The sequence below is a fragment of the Mytilus galloprovincialis genome, chromosome 1 (assembly GCF_965363235.1).
Source record: "Mytilus galloprovincialis chromosome 1, xbMytGall1.hap1.1, whole genome shotgun sequence".
Taxonomy (NCBI): domain Eukaryota; kingdom Metazoa; phylum Mollusca; class Bivalvia; order Mytilida; family Mytilidae; genus Mytilus; species Mytilus galloprovincialis.
The window spans coordinates 127245784-127262400 of NC_134838.1; the positions used below are offsets into that span (position 1 = coordinate 127245784).

A 16617-nucleotide genomic window follows, 5' to 3' on the forward strand; every position below is an offset into this window, starting at 1 on the left:
TGCTCTGTTAAATTGCTAGAATCTAAAACGCAACTCGGTTAAACAAATTTTCACTGATAACTTTGAATCTGAACATCAGCCACGTGACTCAAAATATGTCCAAAAGTTGATTAGTTATAGCAATCAACAACAACAACAACAACAACAACAACAACAATACTTTATTTTAAGAGGGTTACACAGTTAGCTATATAACTAATCCTCCCTGAGGCCCTCATCATGAGAAATCAAACAAAATGCCAGCATATACATTGCATACATTAGTATAAAAAGTCAAGTATGATAATAATGTTTAGTTCAACTTGATAAAATGTGATGTAAAAAAAAAATAAACATGATATGACATGATCAGTTTTTAATATTATTGATACAGCTAGGTTGATTTCAATAAATGATCTGTTATTTTGTATTTGAAAGAATTAACATTTGTAATATTTCTTAACGGTATTGGCAAATTATTCCACAAGAATGGTCCAAAATACATAAAAGATTTTTTTAACAATTCTGTTTTTGGTTAAGGGAGTATGAGGTTTCCTTGAACAGCATTTCTCAAGGGGTATGGATTTCTGTCTGAAACATAACGAAACTTGTTAGTTAGATATGATGGGGCATCATTTTTAATGCACTTAAATGTCAACACTAACTTATGATATTTTATTCTCTGTTCAACTGTCATCCAGTTTTTGAATAAAGGTGCAGAAGGAGCGAATGGGTCTGTTTCTAGTATGATTTCGTGTCGATCCGGCCCCACGTCGATCCGGCCCAAGTCGATCCGGCCCAAGTCGATCCGTCCCACGTCGATCCGGCCCATATGTAAAGTCGATCCGGCCCCAATAAAAAATATATTTATAAGGAATAAAAATAAAGATATATATTAATTGTGATTCATAAATGTTTATGATTTTTTTTATTATAATGTAAAAGGTGTACGGTGTACGGTAAAAAAAAAATAAGGCCTTTGAAAAATATTTTCTTTAGATGAGCATAAGAAAACTAGGTTGAAAATGTTTTTATTACAAGTTTTCAAGATTGAGTATAATTATATTAAAACGTATATAAAAGAATTCAGACATCAACCTGTATGTATATATATATATATATATGTTAGATAAATTATTCATTTCCTATTATCATACAAGAAGGGTTCTGATCTTCTATCTACAATATACTAGAAGTCAAAAAAATATGAAAGTTTCACCTTAGTGAAAGCAGAGACATATAATACAATTGAAGTATATGTCTCTGGTGAAAGATGATGATGTCGGAATCGTTATATTTTTGTGTTTCGCCAACTTGAAATGTCTATGATTGTCTATGTAATGAAATAACTGATATTTGCATGGATGGCACGGTGAACTATTCGATACATGGGTGTAAAATGGCAACTTCATTCAATCCTCTTGTGTTTGTGTTACTTCCACTTTTTATCAAATCTACTCAGATTAATTATCTTTAATATATTTTTTTCCGGAATGGTTACTATTTTCGCGGAAAAGTAAGGTATTTATTTCCGGAAACGTAGACTTTTTTTTTTGCGGAAACGTTGACTTTTTTTTTTGCGGAAACGTAAAACGCCGACTCAAACTCCCCGGCAGTTCCAGTTCCGATCCGCATACGGGCCCGAATACTACTCTACACTAATCACTGCCTTCGGCTTTTTTCGTTACGCGCTCCAATCTCCGGCGCAGAGATCATATCCGTTCCTTACGTGCTCCGCAATACTACACTTAATATGAGTGTAGTGTTACGTAGTATTGAACGGAACGGATATGTGATCTCTGCGCCGGAGATTGTACGCGCTCTTCAAGCGGTTTGACCCGGATTGACCTTTTGTTGCTACTGAAGCAAATATGGCTGAACATTGATGAATGAGGATAATTGTTATTAACTTTACCAGTATATATGAATAAAAACACTAACCGTAAGTAAAATGCACTCAATCCAAATAATTTTACAAAATAAAAATTTGCAAATTTCTGTATCGTTAGGTCGAAGAATTCAATTCTGGCATGAAAACTCGATCGACTTTGTTGCATTATGCCATATAAAAAAATCTTCGTCAATGAAGAAACATAAAATATGATCTTCTCGTCTGTGAAGTTGAAAGAACACTTAAACGCTATAGCTTTTGATATTAAATTGGACATACTTTTAATGAACTGGCACCCAATCATCAGCTAATAAACTCGTTTGAAGAACAGAATACAATGTTAGGAGAGTGGCTAAATTTTACCCGAGAAGCTGCTAAATGTGGAAATAAAGATATTTTACAAAAGACAAATTTGGACTCTATAGGGATAAATTTAGGATTTCCTGGGAAAGGGGTGCAAATAATGCCAAATTGACACATGGATTCAAATACATTATTTAAACGAACTTCAGTAAGGGCTGTATTACATGTATATTATATTAAGACTCTGTTTACTTACCAATCTCCTAATTTCTCAAAACTCAATTTAGATTTCATGGATAAAAAAAATAAAGCAATCATAAATTATTATAATTGATAAATAATATAGGGTAACACACACATTACTAAATTTGTTATGCAATTTGCTTTTATTATATATATGTCACCATGGTCATGTATGTATTTATTTACAATATTCTGGATGGGAGCATTTCCATTTCGATATTACTATATTTTATTGAATTATTATCCAGTCAATTTATAGTCTATACAATATAATAATAATTACCCCCCCCCCCCCCCCCCCCCCAAAAAAAAAAGTAAAATCTTTATAATTTTGGTCCAATTATTTTGTATTCTATTTACCCTTTAAGAACCACATTTAGGCCAAATAAATAAATATGTGTGTTTCCTATTTCCCTCTGTACTAAACCCTATATGTTTTAAGCTTTGAAATAGCTGCCTACCTTAAAGTTTTTTTTTGTAATTTTTCAATAAGCACTGTTTAAGTCAGAATATCTCTCCCTTTAGCATGTTTAGACTCAATGTAAAAAAAAAATGTTGAATTACATAAATTCCCTACCTACCTACCATTTATTTTCAAAGATGTAAATAGGAAACACACACAGTATTTTATTTGGCCTTAGCCCTTATATATACAATGTACATGTACTCTTAATGAACCTTTTATTCCTGCAATAAAAAACACTTTTGACTATAATTCTAAGACGCCAGTAATCAATTCTAATGTTTTTATTTTTATCTTACAGATGGTGACAAAAAAAGATAACAGCACAGTGTTAAGATTGAATCAGAATGAATAAAACAAAAAGATTATAATAGGTATTGGTTTATTTTTTAAATATTTTTATTTGCATGGATTAATTACTTTATCAATTTATAAAAAAAAAAATATTTAATTATCCTGCCTTGCATGGAATAAAATGACAACTTACTTACATTGTTCTAAAAAAAAATGTTTGTAAATAATGAGTAAAATTAATGCTCAATAACAATGTTTAAAATGTTAACATGAAAACTGATTTTGATTTGAAGCCATATTTTATGAAATTGATTAATGTAGACAAATCTTTTTTATAGTTACAAATGTAAGTGACACTTAAACACTCAATATCTTTCTTTAATTAGTATAGCAGGATGATACAGATTGATGCCTGTGAAAGAATTATAAAAAAGGTTGCATTCAGTTTTTTATTGTCAATAATACTTCCCTCCCCCTATTTTTCAAACTTTTTATATGTTATATGCAGGTCCTTGCATTTCAACAATTTATTTTTAGTTATACTCATTTTATTATTTCATTATTACTTTCAGCTCCCTCAACCAGAAGAACTATGAACACAGTTATTGATTTCTATGTTTCCTTGGAGATTTTAACAGTTATTGTTAAAACTTGAAATCTAACAGAATGAAAATTTGAGAAAATTTACATATACAGTGTACATGTACATGTAGCTTCAATATAAATCAACTGATACACCGTAAGTATGTCTTCTATATATGAAAGTTATAAATTGGTTTGTTTACAAAATTTATTTTTTACTAGATATATTTGAGTAAATACCGGACCAAATTATATATTAAAGCAAATACTCACAAACGTTTTTTTTTTTTTAAATTACTAATATTTCCTATATGGTGATACAAATTATATGATCAAATTGTGGATACAACTACATGGTTTATGCTATAAACTGTGAATATAAAAAAAAGAGTATGTTGTATGATTGCCAATGAGAAAACTCTTCCAACAAGAGACCAAATGACAGAAGTTAACAACTGTAGCCTATAGTAGGTCATAGTACAGTCTTAAACAATGAGTAAAGCCCATACCACTCAGAGAGCTATAAAATACACTGAAATGACAAATGTGAAACAATTAAAACTAGAAATTTGGCCTAATTTATCATACATGTATGTACAAAATAATGAACGAAAAACAAATATGTGACACATCAAACAACAACCACTGAATTAAAGGCTCCTGATTTGGGACAGACACAGACATACATAATGTATCGGGTTAAACATGTTCGCTGGGACCCAACCCTCCCCTTACCTGGGACAGTGGTGTAAGAGTACAAAATAAAAACAAACTATAAAATTCAGTTGAAAAAGACTTAAATCTTAACTCATCATGAGATGGATACAAGTAGAAATAAATAAAACCAAGAAAAAGGGGGCATGGTCAGGTACTATTACATACAAACAACTGAAAGACACTTAGTATAGATCTAGATTATTTACTCTAAGCACACTCAAGCTTAATAGGAGATGTGAAAAATACCCTAAATCTGATAGGTCCTGCAACTTTTGAAAGAGACTCCAAAAAATTACTTATAAAGGGAACTCAATCTAAATTTTGTGTTAAAATTTCATGAGAAATTGTTCAAAGCAAAGGAGAAGGGCATTAAAGGACGATTTTTTGTCCAAGAATATAAACTATTCCAAAAAGCCCCATTATGTTTGGAATTGCATAAATTTAAGAAACATGAATTAAAAACATAATATTTTTTATACGACCGCAAAAATTAAAAAATTTTTGGTCGTATATTGGTATCACGTTGGTGTCGTCGTCTGCGTCATCGTCGTCGTCCAAATACTTTTAGTTTTCGCACTCTAACTTTAAAAAGTAAAAGTGAATAGAAATCTATGAAATTTTAACACAAGGTTTATGATCACAAAAGGAAGGTTGGGATTGATTTTGGGAGTTTTGGTCCCGACATTTTAGGAATTAGGGGCCAAAAAGGGCCCAAATAAGAATTTTCTTGGTTTTCGCACTATAACTTTAGTTTAAGTAAATAGAAATCTATGAAATTTTGACACAAGGTTTATGACCACAAAAGGAAGGTTGGGATTGATTTTGGGAGTTTTGATTTCAACAGTTTAGGAATTAGGGGCCAAAAAGAGCCCAAATAAGCATTATTCTTGGTTTTCGCACAATAACTTTAGTATAAGTAAATAGAAATCTATGAAATTTAAACACAAGGTTTATGACCATAAAAGGAAGGTTGGGTTTGATTTTGGGAGAGTTTAGGAATAAGGGGCCCAAAGGGTTCAAAATTAAACGTTGTTTGATTTCATCAAAAATTGAATAATTGGGGTTCTTTGATATGCCGAATCTAACTGTGTATGTAGATTCTTAATTTTTGGTCCCGTTTTCAAATTGGTCTACATTAAGGTCCAAAGGGTCCAAAATTAAACTTAGTTTGATTTAACAAAAATTGAATCCTTGGGGTTCTTTGATATGCTGAATCTAAAAATGTACAGTATTCAGCAATAGCAAGAAATCTTCAATTGCACAGTATTGTGCAATAGCAAGAAATTTTCAATTGCACAGTATTGCGCAATAGCAAGAAATCTTCAATTGCACAGTATTGTGCAATAGCAAATATTTTCAATTGTACAGTATTGCGCAATAGCAAGAAATATCTAATTGCAATTTCAATTGGAGTTATCTTTCTTTGTCCAGAATAGTAGTTGAATCAACTTAAATCATTGTTTTATACAATATACAATGTATATTCACTTGATAAATTATATATTCAACTGATAAATTAAAACAATCTTTACCATTCAGTGATAACAAGCACTTTATTTTACATTTTAATATTTTATGATGTATTTAAATGAGAAGTTATTGTTGCAAACTCCATTATTAGAAATTTGAATTGAGATCAGTTTTGGAAAAAGGGAAAGGGGGATGTGAAAAAAAAATGGGGGGGGGGGGGGGTTAAATTTTTCTCATTTTAGATTTCATAAATAAAAAGAAAATTTCTTCAAACATTTTTTTGAGAGGATTAATATTCAACAGCATAGTGAATTGCTCAAAGGCAAAAAAAATATTTTAAGTTAAGACCACATTCATTCTGTGTCAGAAACCTATGCTGTGTCAACTATCTAATCACAATCCAAATTTAGAGCTGAATCCAGCTTGAATGTTGTGTCCATACTTGCCCCAACCGTTCAGGGTTCAACCTCTGCGGTCGTATAAAGCTGCGCCCTGCGGAGCATCTGGTTGTCTGATAAGGTCACAGACACAATTACATCATGAAGACGAGGACAAATATAGAATTTATGCAGTTTCCAAAACAACAAAATAATTTAAGAAAACCTTTATTATAACTATTGACATAATCTCACTTAATATAATTTTTTTCTTGGAAGGGCACATTACAGTCTAAAATATAATTTTATTTGACAAAAAACAAAGAAAATTAAGAAATTTTACAAATTTGGTCTAAGTTTATTGCCATGGTAACTCTTTAGTTGTAAAAAAAAACCCATTATTTTCTGAATATGGTGTACCTTAGTCTAGTTTGGACAAATTTTGAAATATTTAGGATAACTGTTAAATTAGCAGTAATATCTGGGCCAAATAAAAACCTTTTTCAGTTAGCCCCTACTACTTTGAGATATTGAACAAAGTGTTGCCATAATGATTTTAAAGGGTGGATGGACAAACAATGGCATACCATATACATCCCTTACCTACCAGAAGTTACAAAGTTATAAAAAAAATGTTTATATATTTTCAGATCACAATTATGTCAACCTAATCATTGGAAGTTTATCAAGTTACATGAGAAAAATTGAAAGCCTGCAGAGATTCTACATGTATAAATAAATGGAATAGACTCACACTTAAAAATAACTTTACACAAGACTAATGCACTCTCAAACAAGGATTATTCACGTTTCAATGAGTGAATTGAAGTGCATACTAGCTGCTCATGAAAATTTGTGTGCATTTTTTAAATATTTATTTTCGTTTTATTGATTGTTGTTTTCAAAAATTTGTTTGTCTTCATAAATTAATCATGAACATACATGTATTGTTGTTAATAATTAAAATAGATATAAATAATATTTTTATCTCAGTTTTAGCCAAATGATACAGTTAAATCTGATTTAACTTTTTTCCAAATATATAAACATATGAATACAAGGAGATTTGGGGTATAGGTTCATTGGACAGCATCCCAACAACAACAAAAAACCACAAGACTAAAGTTGATTACAATTTTCCAAAACAGAATAGTTTCAATTGGCCATTCATCAAAAAGTGTGAATATATTTATAGCCCAACAAATAAAGATCTGCTATCAACAAAAAGAAAACAGTAATAAAATTATCTTGCAAATGAATTATTATTGTGTAAACAGGGTTAACCCGATCTCAAAATGGATACATTATAAACACTTTTGATTAAATAGTAGATTTTATGCATAAAAAAATGCAGTATTACAACTGCTTTTACTACAATGACATTCATTTTTGTCATGAATTTGATGTTAAAATAATTATGGCATATATTACCATATGAGATATTCAAGCTCCATGTAGCTTCCAGGTTTTTGTCAAGCGTGCGACTTTTGTTGCTGAAAGCTCGACATAGGGATAGTGATCTGGCGGCGGCTGTGTATGCTAACTTCTTAAAAGCTTTATATTTTAGAAGGTGGAAGATCTGGATGCTTCATACTTTGTATATAAATGCTTCATGTTACAAAGTTTCCGTCAGTCACATGTCCAATGTCCTTGACCTCATTTTCATGGTTCAGTGACTACTTGAAAAAAGTTAATATTTTTTGTTATGTGAAATTCTCTCTTATCATAAGTAAAAGGATAACTATATTTGGTATGTGCGTAGCTTGCAAGGTACTCGTGCCCGTCAGACAGTTTTCACTTGACCTCATTTCATGGATCAGTAAACAAGGTTAAGTTTTGGTGGTCAAGTCCACATCTCAGATACTATAAGCAATAGGTCTAGTATATTCAGTGTATGGAAGCACTGTAAGGTGTACATGTCCGACTCCAACTGGCAGGTGTCATCTGACCTTGACCTCATTTTCATGGTTCATTGGTCAAAGTTAAGTTTTTGAGTTTTGGTCTTTTTTTTCTAATACTCTATGCAATAGGTCAACTATATTTGGTGTATGGAAATATTTTATGATCTATATATCAGTTGCGCAGGTTTTATTTGACCTTGACCTCATTTTCACAGTTCATTGCTCAGTGTTAAAGTTTTGTGTTTTGGTCTGGGTTTTTTTAAACTATAAGCTATAGGTCAATTATATTTGTTGATTGGAAGAATTGTTAGCTGTACATGTCTGCCTGGCATGGTTCATCTGACCTTGACCTCATTTTCATGGTTCATTGGTCAATGTTAAGTTTTCTTGGTTAATCTTAAGTTTTCTTGGTTAATGTTAAGTTTATGTGACAGTTGAAATAAAGCTTTATATTTAGGACTATCAACATAATATCAATGAGTAGTAAGGAAGGCGAGACATTTCAGCGTGTGCACTCTTGTGTTTCCTTACTGAATAAAAATTATGAGATTTCAATTGCTAGTGAGACAATAATTTAGCAGTGACAAACAGGCAATTGGACCAGATTCCTTTTCAAAGTTTTTGAAATATAAGCAATTGATTTACAGTACATATATTCATCACTGGTTTAATGCACACAACTACAATAACAATTATTGTTAATGCCAAGAGTATCAGGACATAATTTGGGTGTAACAGCTACCAAGGTATCTGTTAGCTTAAAACCCAGTCCCCAATCATGTATATTAAATAACTGAAATTGGTTAATGTGCAGAAAAAGTAAAGAGTATATGTACAATAATGTAAGAGAGAAGGGGTCAAGATAATGTTTTGATGAGCAGTAATAAAAATACAATAAAAATTAATGCAGCAAGGTTCAGTATTTCAAAGAATTATTTCATAGGTGTCTAGGTAAAATGTTTGAACAAGAATAGGATTCATAATTATAAGGACCATTACACCTACATATACCATTCATCTATTAAAAGGGGGGGGGCAGGTTTGTTTTCTCTCTCGGAAGTAACATAAATTTAAACTGCATTGATCACTTTGTTTTATACAACTGCTAGAAATTTGTGGCTGTGTAATGGTATGGTGATGTCATCATTGGGAGACATTTAGTTTTTAGACAATAACTAAAGTATAAGAGAAGGGATCTGTACAAGATGGTCCAACCGGTCCAAAATTAAAGTTTTTGTTTGATTTTTATAAAAAATAAATATTAAGGTTTTTTTGTTATGCTGAATCTAACCATGAATTTAGATTTTGAGCCCCATTATTAAATTAGTCCACATTGAAGTCCTAAGGGTCCAAAACTAAACTTATAAATTAGTTTTCATTAAAAGTTCAATTCTTCTGATTCTTTGATATGCTGAATCTCAACATGTATTTATATTTTGAATATTATACCATATTACATGTACATATTATAAGGGAAATATCCAGTTTTAAAATTTAAAGTTCTTAGTCCACATTCAATCTGTGCCAGAAATCAAGCTATGTCAAATATATAATCACAATCCAAATTGAGAGCTGTATCAAGCTTGAATGTTGTGTCCATTATTGTTCAGGGTTCCACCTCTGGGTAGTATCTAGCGGCACCCAACCATGCCAACAGAGCATTATATTTTGGAAGGAACAAACTTATTTTAACAATTCACTTTTGAAAACAATTATTATAGATACAACGTACATAAATGCTGATTTCATGAATTTTCTTGTTTCATTACACCTCTGTCATGATTGATGAAAAGAAAGACTGACCATATTCATACTTGAGTTGATGATGTCATAAAAAAGTTCAAGCGGTGGATGTGTGGTTGTTCACAAATAAAATAAGACTGAATAAACATTATAATTGCTATTGTAGGTAAGAAAATCTGGAACACATGTTAAAATATGTCACATTTTGTAAGGTTTGACATGACAAAATGACTGTGATTACTAAATAAGTTTTAGTCATTGCAGACTGTGGCACATGCAGGTTATACCTTATGACCTATTATAGTTGCTTAAATCAATATCATTTGAACTTTGGTGGATAGTCACATTAGCAATCATACCTGAACTCCATATTTTAATCATCATGTATATTACAGCACATAATGTGTTAAGAGTTTCTGTTCCAATCATTGCATAAATATCAAATGGCCAATATATTATGTGGTACTCAAGTTAGTGAACATATTGAAGGGCAAGTTAACATGGTCATTTGTTAATTAGTCACAAATGTGTTCACTATATGTCAATGATGCAAACTTTAAAGTTTATATATGTAGGGTTGTAGTCTAACTGACAACCTCTTTACTTCATACTGAGAATGTCTTGTCATAGTGAAAGTACAAAAGTGAAAAGAATGAAAATGGCACATTTTTATGTTTATGTTAATACAGTTATTTGCAAAATCTTTTCCCAGAGAACCTTACTTCTATCTGGTATTTTTTATTAACAATGTTAAACCTTGAACAGAAATGATATGAACCTACAGTCTTATATTACATGGGAAGGGGCACTGACTGACCTAAAAAAAGGGGGGGGGTGTTTCCAGTCATGCTTCAGTGATTCCCTATATAATAAACCAACATTTTCTGGGGAAAAAAGGGGGCTAGGCCACCCTGGATCTGACTATAAATGGATAAAAGATGTCCCTTTATGTTCATAATCATGATAATGAGAAAAGGAAACATGGAAAGGCTTGCATAATTTGGTAGACCAAACTTCCTCCGTTGACAACCGCATATTCATTCAAATCATCATTTGTACCTGTCCAAGTTTATGTTGCAGCATTTGCGCTTGTTTTCCCTTTGGACTTGGGAGGGACTATGCGCCTAACATACATTTCAATTATATCTGATTCACGTTTCCCTCCATGTTTACTTTCTAAAGGGTTCGGGGAGATAACTTAGATAAGAGTGCACACATAATAAAGGTCCTGTGTGGGACGTAAATTTAATGCTCATTTTTTAAATCTAGGAAAAGTTGTTTAAATTTTGGGAAGAAATTATCAAATTAAAGTATTTCAAGCCGGTAACTAATGGTTCTGAGGAAATTTATTGCGTAGATAATCGTTCCAAAATTTGGAACGAATTTCGAAAGCCGGTGGCAGTGATTGATGGAGTAAAGGAAAAAGGTTCCGGAACGGAAACGATCACTGTACGGAGTTTGACGCCGACTGTGATCCAATTATAACAAATAGCTACATACACAACGGTACAGGCCGATCCCCAAGCTGATACATACAAATTTTGTTTTTCTTTTAAGTTCTTAAAATTCTCAAATTGAGAAATTTTGTTTGATTTGCCTAGTCCTTTCTATAAAAGAGAAGACAGAATGCGTTTGTTTTTAATATCATAATGGCTTTTCCTTGTGTGTTATGGGACCAACATGTGCATTTAGTGTCATTGGTTTGTTATTTTCTTGCAATAAAGAATAATGGATACTCATATTACTTGTTTTTATTTATTTTTTTATCTACCGACAACTATATCTAAAGTATTGTCAATTTTAAGAAAAATAAATTGACTATATTCGATATTACAAAAGAAAAACAAGTGTAACATGTTTTATAGAAGCCTCTGATGTTACCTAAAAAAAAAATACAATTAATTATTATTATATAAACACCAAACAAAAGATCAAACTACAAAGACCTTGTTGATAACGTAACTTTTAATTAATTAGGATTTGATTGAATTAAGTGATTACGATTGGCATTACCTTAGTTCACAATCATCAAACAATTATTGAATAAACAAACCAATTATAGACTAATGATTTGGTTAAACAAGACATTAATGATGAGTTAAATTTTTACGGTTCCATTGAACTGTAAATATTTATTTAGCTACTCTGTGTGAGAAGTAAATAAAATACAAATCGCCATGACATTCAAAGTCAACTTTGAAAATATCTTCACATTTTAAAATATCATTGGAGCTGCTGTACAAATAGACACAATAACTATAGTTCAAAGCCACTAACAACTAATAAAAAAATCAAGCATCTAAGACTAAACTAACACTCAGTTTCGTATCGATTTAAAATAGTTCTTTAACTGGTACTTCAATTATACTTCGCTTACCTGTTGTCATCCATCATCGACACTTTTTGCAAATTCCGTTTATACAGTTCAAATTTGTCACGAATTCCTCCATATAGTGAATATAAAATTGAGAATGGAAATGGGGAATGTGTCAAAGAGACAACAACCCGCCCAAATAAAAAACAACAGCAGAGGGTCACCAACAGGTCTTCAATGTAGCGAGAAATTCCCGCACCCGGAGGCGTCCTTCAGCTGGCCCCTAGACAAATATATACTAGTCCAGTGATAATGAACGCCATACTAATTTCCAAATTGTACACAAGAAACTAAAATTAAAATAATACAAGACTAACAAAGGCCAGAGGCTCCTGACTTGGGACAGGCGCAAAAATGCGGCGGGGTTAAACATGTTTGTGAGATCTCAACCCTCCCCCTATACCTCTAACCAATGTAGTAAAGTAAACGCATAACAATACGCACATTAAAATTCAGTTCAAGAGAAATCTGAGTCTGATGTCAGAAGATGTAACCAAAGAAAATAAACAAAATGACAATAATACATAAATAACAACAGACTACTAGCAGTTAACTGACATGCCAGCTCCAGACGTCAACTAAACTGACTGAAAGATTATGATTTCATCATATGAACATCAGGCACAATCCTTCCCGTTAGGGGTTTAGTATCATACCATCATAACATATATGAGAAGAACATAACCCGTGTCATGCCAACAACTGTTTTTAGAATAAATGTGTTTAGTTCCGATGCAAAGACCTTATCAATGACTCAATATTAACGCCAAAATATGCAATCTTTAATGACTTGACAACAGTATCGTAATTATATCCCTTCTTAATAAGTCTATTCAAAGGTTTTGTAAGTTTCTGAGGTGAATACTGACACCTTTGTGCTTTATAAAGAATATTACCATAAAAAATTGGATGTGAAATACCGGTTACACACCATTATTCCGACAGCCCATTAGTCCGACAGCCCATTGGTCCGACAACCCATTAGTCCGACAACCCAATAGTCCGACAACCCATTGCACCGACAGCCCAATACTCCGACAACCCATAAGTCCGACACTATCAAGTCAAGTATCAGGGTATCAGGGTATCAGGGTAAATTAAAATATGTCTGTCTGTATTATTACGTTTAGATATGTAATAACATATTTTAAGAAATAACTCCGTATATATAACATAAGGTTAAGGTTGTTCGAATACTTTCTATATACTCAATTCGAAATCTGTATATAGAATATAAAAGAAAAGAATATTTCCTTTTCCAAATTAAAGGATCTCTAAAGAGCATATAAATCAAGAACAACCATTGATGGTGCGAGCTACTCATGATACCCCGCCAAAATATTTCGGTAGACAGGAAGATTTTGAGTTGTGAATCTGAAAAAGCATCACACAGTATAACTGACTTATATAAACCTTGAAACCAAATTTCAGAAATCATTGTATTGTAGTTCCTGAGAAAAATGTGACGAAAGTTTTCAACTTGGCTGTCATGAAATGAATAATGAATTTGAAAACGCATCACACGATATAGCCGACTTCAATAAACCTTTCAGAAATTCTGGTAATGTAGTTCATGAAAATGATGCAACGAAAATATTTATGACACGTACGGACGAACGGACGGTACGACGGACGGACGGACAGACAAACATGTAAAACAGTATACCCCCACTTTTTCGAAACGGTGGTCTAATGATTGGGTCAACATTAAGACATTACAATACTTATATGATATAATTATCTTTATAGCACTATAAGCCCCAGTCACAATCGGAGCCAAGACAAAATAGAAGAAGAAAAAAACACCAACAAACACATTGATATCAAATAACAGTCAGTATCAAGACATGTACTACATAATTCAAAAGAACTAACAATATGATCATAATTTTTTCTCCATAATAGTAAAGTTTTCTTGCGTTAACATCGAAAATTTATCATATTTAACTTTTTAAAGTTCTGACATGTGCTAGAAATATGGTGAAAGAGTTCCTCTCTCAAATTATTATGAAGTGAGCATTCGATTGAAAAATGACGCTCATTCTCAACTTCATCAGCTGTACAATACGACTTTTTGAGTATCTAGCATTTTCAATTCGTAATGTAATGGAAGAGCACCGATTCTGAATTAACACACCTTTCTTAAAATCAATGATATCTAATTATTTTTCTTCTTGAAAATAATCTTTAAATTAAAAATAAGTGTCAAGTTTCCCACAAAACACATAATGTACTAAGTTTTTTACAATTAGACAATTTGACAAAGACACAAGTGAGACAAGAATGTCTTAGATTTTTTCCTAGTTTGTTATTGGCTTTAATACTGTACTCGTTCTATTTGAGCAGTCAAAATGCGTTGACTGTATATTTCTTTGACATATATACAGTCACTGACCCGATATCACTTTTCCTTATGAATATTTAGATAGAAGTTGCCGAAATATTCATGTCCGTCATATTTGTTTTTCGCAATAAGTTTTGTTGTAAATCATCAGTCCTGCATCTCCATCAAACATTATAAAAGAGGCATATTTTTCTAGATTTTAAAATAAACTCAGGATGTGAAACCGGTATCCCTACAAATGTATTGAGTGTCATCTTTTAGACTATGTCTGATCGATCGATATTGAAAGTGCTATGTACTGTCTCCATATTTCGTGGATTCACATTCCCGAACATGATACCGTATTCATAATTGGAATTGCTCATCTTTTCTGAGCCAATATTTCGTTATTTTTAAGGATCTGGGTATGTATTTGTCTCTTTTTTTTTTCTCATTTTGACTGACGCTACATTAGTCCATTATTTCTGCGACAAAATTGATTTAAATAAAACTCAGATGAGTGATACAAGGGGAGAAAGTGTTGCGACCAAAGAGGACGGGTAGTGTTATCCAACTCCGATATATTTATTTATGTAGTAAATAGTGGGGAAACCTCACTCCCGTGATACTCGAAAAAGGGGAACCGAAGGTCTAGTGAAAGAAGGTAGATCAAGACACACATTCAAAAAATAGCGAACTAGAACAGCGCAGACTGATACTGGACACACAAACAACGAAATATAAAGATAAATAAAGTACCCATCTATAGACACGTAAAACGAAAGAGGGACGAGGGTAAGGACTGAGCAGTTGCTATAAGCATGTGTATCAATTCCAATATACTGAGACAAATATCCCCCATGGAAATAATAATTGGAATCAAAACGGACAACCACAAATATAGAGAACGGACGGTTGGTCTTTTTAGAGAAAATTTTCCCATACACATAAGAAAAACGTATTGTCGGAATAATGGGCTGTCGAAGTAATGGGTTGTCGGAATAATGGGCTGTCGGAGTAATGGGCTGTCGGAATAGTGGGCTGTCGGAGTAATGGGCTGTCGGAATAATGGTTGTCGGACTAATGGGATGTCACCGAAATACCTGAACGTATTAAAAGTCTGCATGTTGAGCTATATTTACGAATAATGTCTTTATACCGATGATAAAATTTAGTAAATGTTTTGACTAGTTAGTTTATTTATATTTTATTATGGGGCCGGATCGACTTGGGGCCGGATCGACGTGGGCCGGAACGACTTGGGCCGGATCGACTTTGGTCCGGACTGACTTGGGGCCGGATCGACTATAAAAAAAATATAGTCTAGATGATATGCCGGATCGACTATAAAAAATATATAGTCTAGATGATATGCCGGAACGACTTGGGCCGGATCGACTTTGGGCCGGATCGACTTGGGGCCGGAACGACCGGATACCTTCTAGTATTAATCTAGCAGCCCTCTTTTGTAATTTTAATATCCTTTTTAAACCCTCACTGCTACAACTACTCCATACTATACAACAATAATCAATTAGTGGCAAGATATAACCATTATAGAATAATTTTCTGCAGTCTAGATTTAGAAATTTTTTAATCTTTAATAGTAGATATAGTCTAGATGATATTTTTGAGCAGATCACATCAATTTGGTTTGTCCATGTGAGGGAAGGGTCAATTTTAATGCCTAAAAGACTTTCGCATGTGGAAGATTGTATCACTTGATTGTTAATAGTTAAACTCTCATTGTAATGTGGCATTGCTCTTTGCTTCGTTCCAATAATCATATATTTTGTTTTATTTTTATTGATGAACATATTGTTATCATTTCACCATTCCTCTACACGATGTAAATCTTCTTGTACCTTTGACTGTAGAGTTTGATAACAATTACCAGAAAGATGTAAAGTTGAATCATCGGCAAATAAATCAGTGCAACATTTTTTCATATAAATAG

The 16617-nt window shown here is 32.4% G+C and overlaps 1 long non-coding RNA gene across 1 annotated transcript; it reads left to right on the top strand.

Annotated features, from left to right (window-relative positions):
• The first annotated feature begins 1774 nt into the window (after positions 1 to 1774).
• LOC143058316 (uncharacterized) lies at positions 1775 to 7298 on the top strand. Its single transcript, XR_012973000.1, has 4 exons — positions 1775 to 1921; positions 3181 to 3253; positions 3746 to 3912; positions 6970 to 7298. It is a non-coding gene; the product is annotated as an uncharacterized LOC143058316 (long non-coding RNA).
• The last annotated feature ends 9319 nt before the right edge of the window (positions 7299 to 16617 follow it).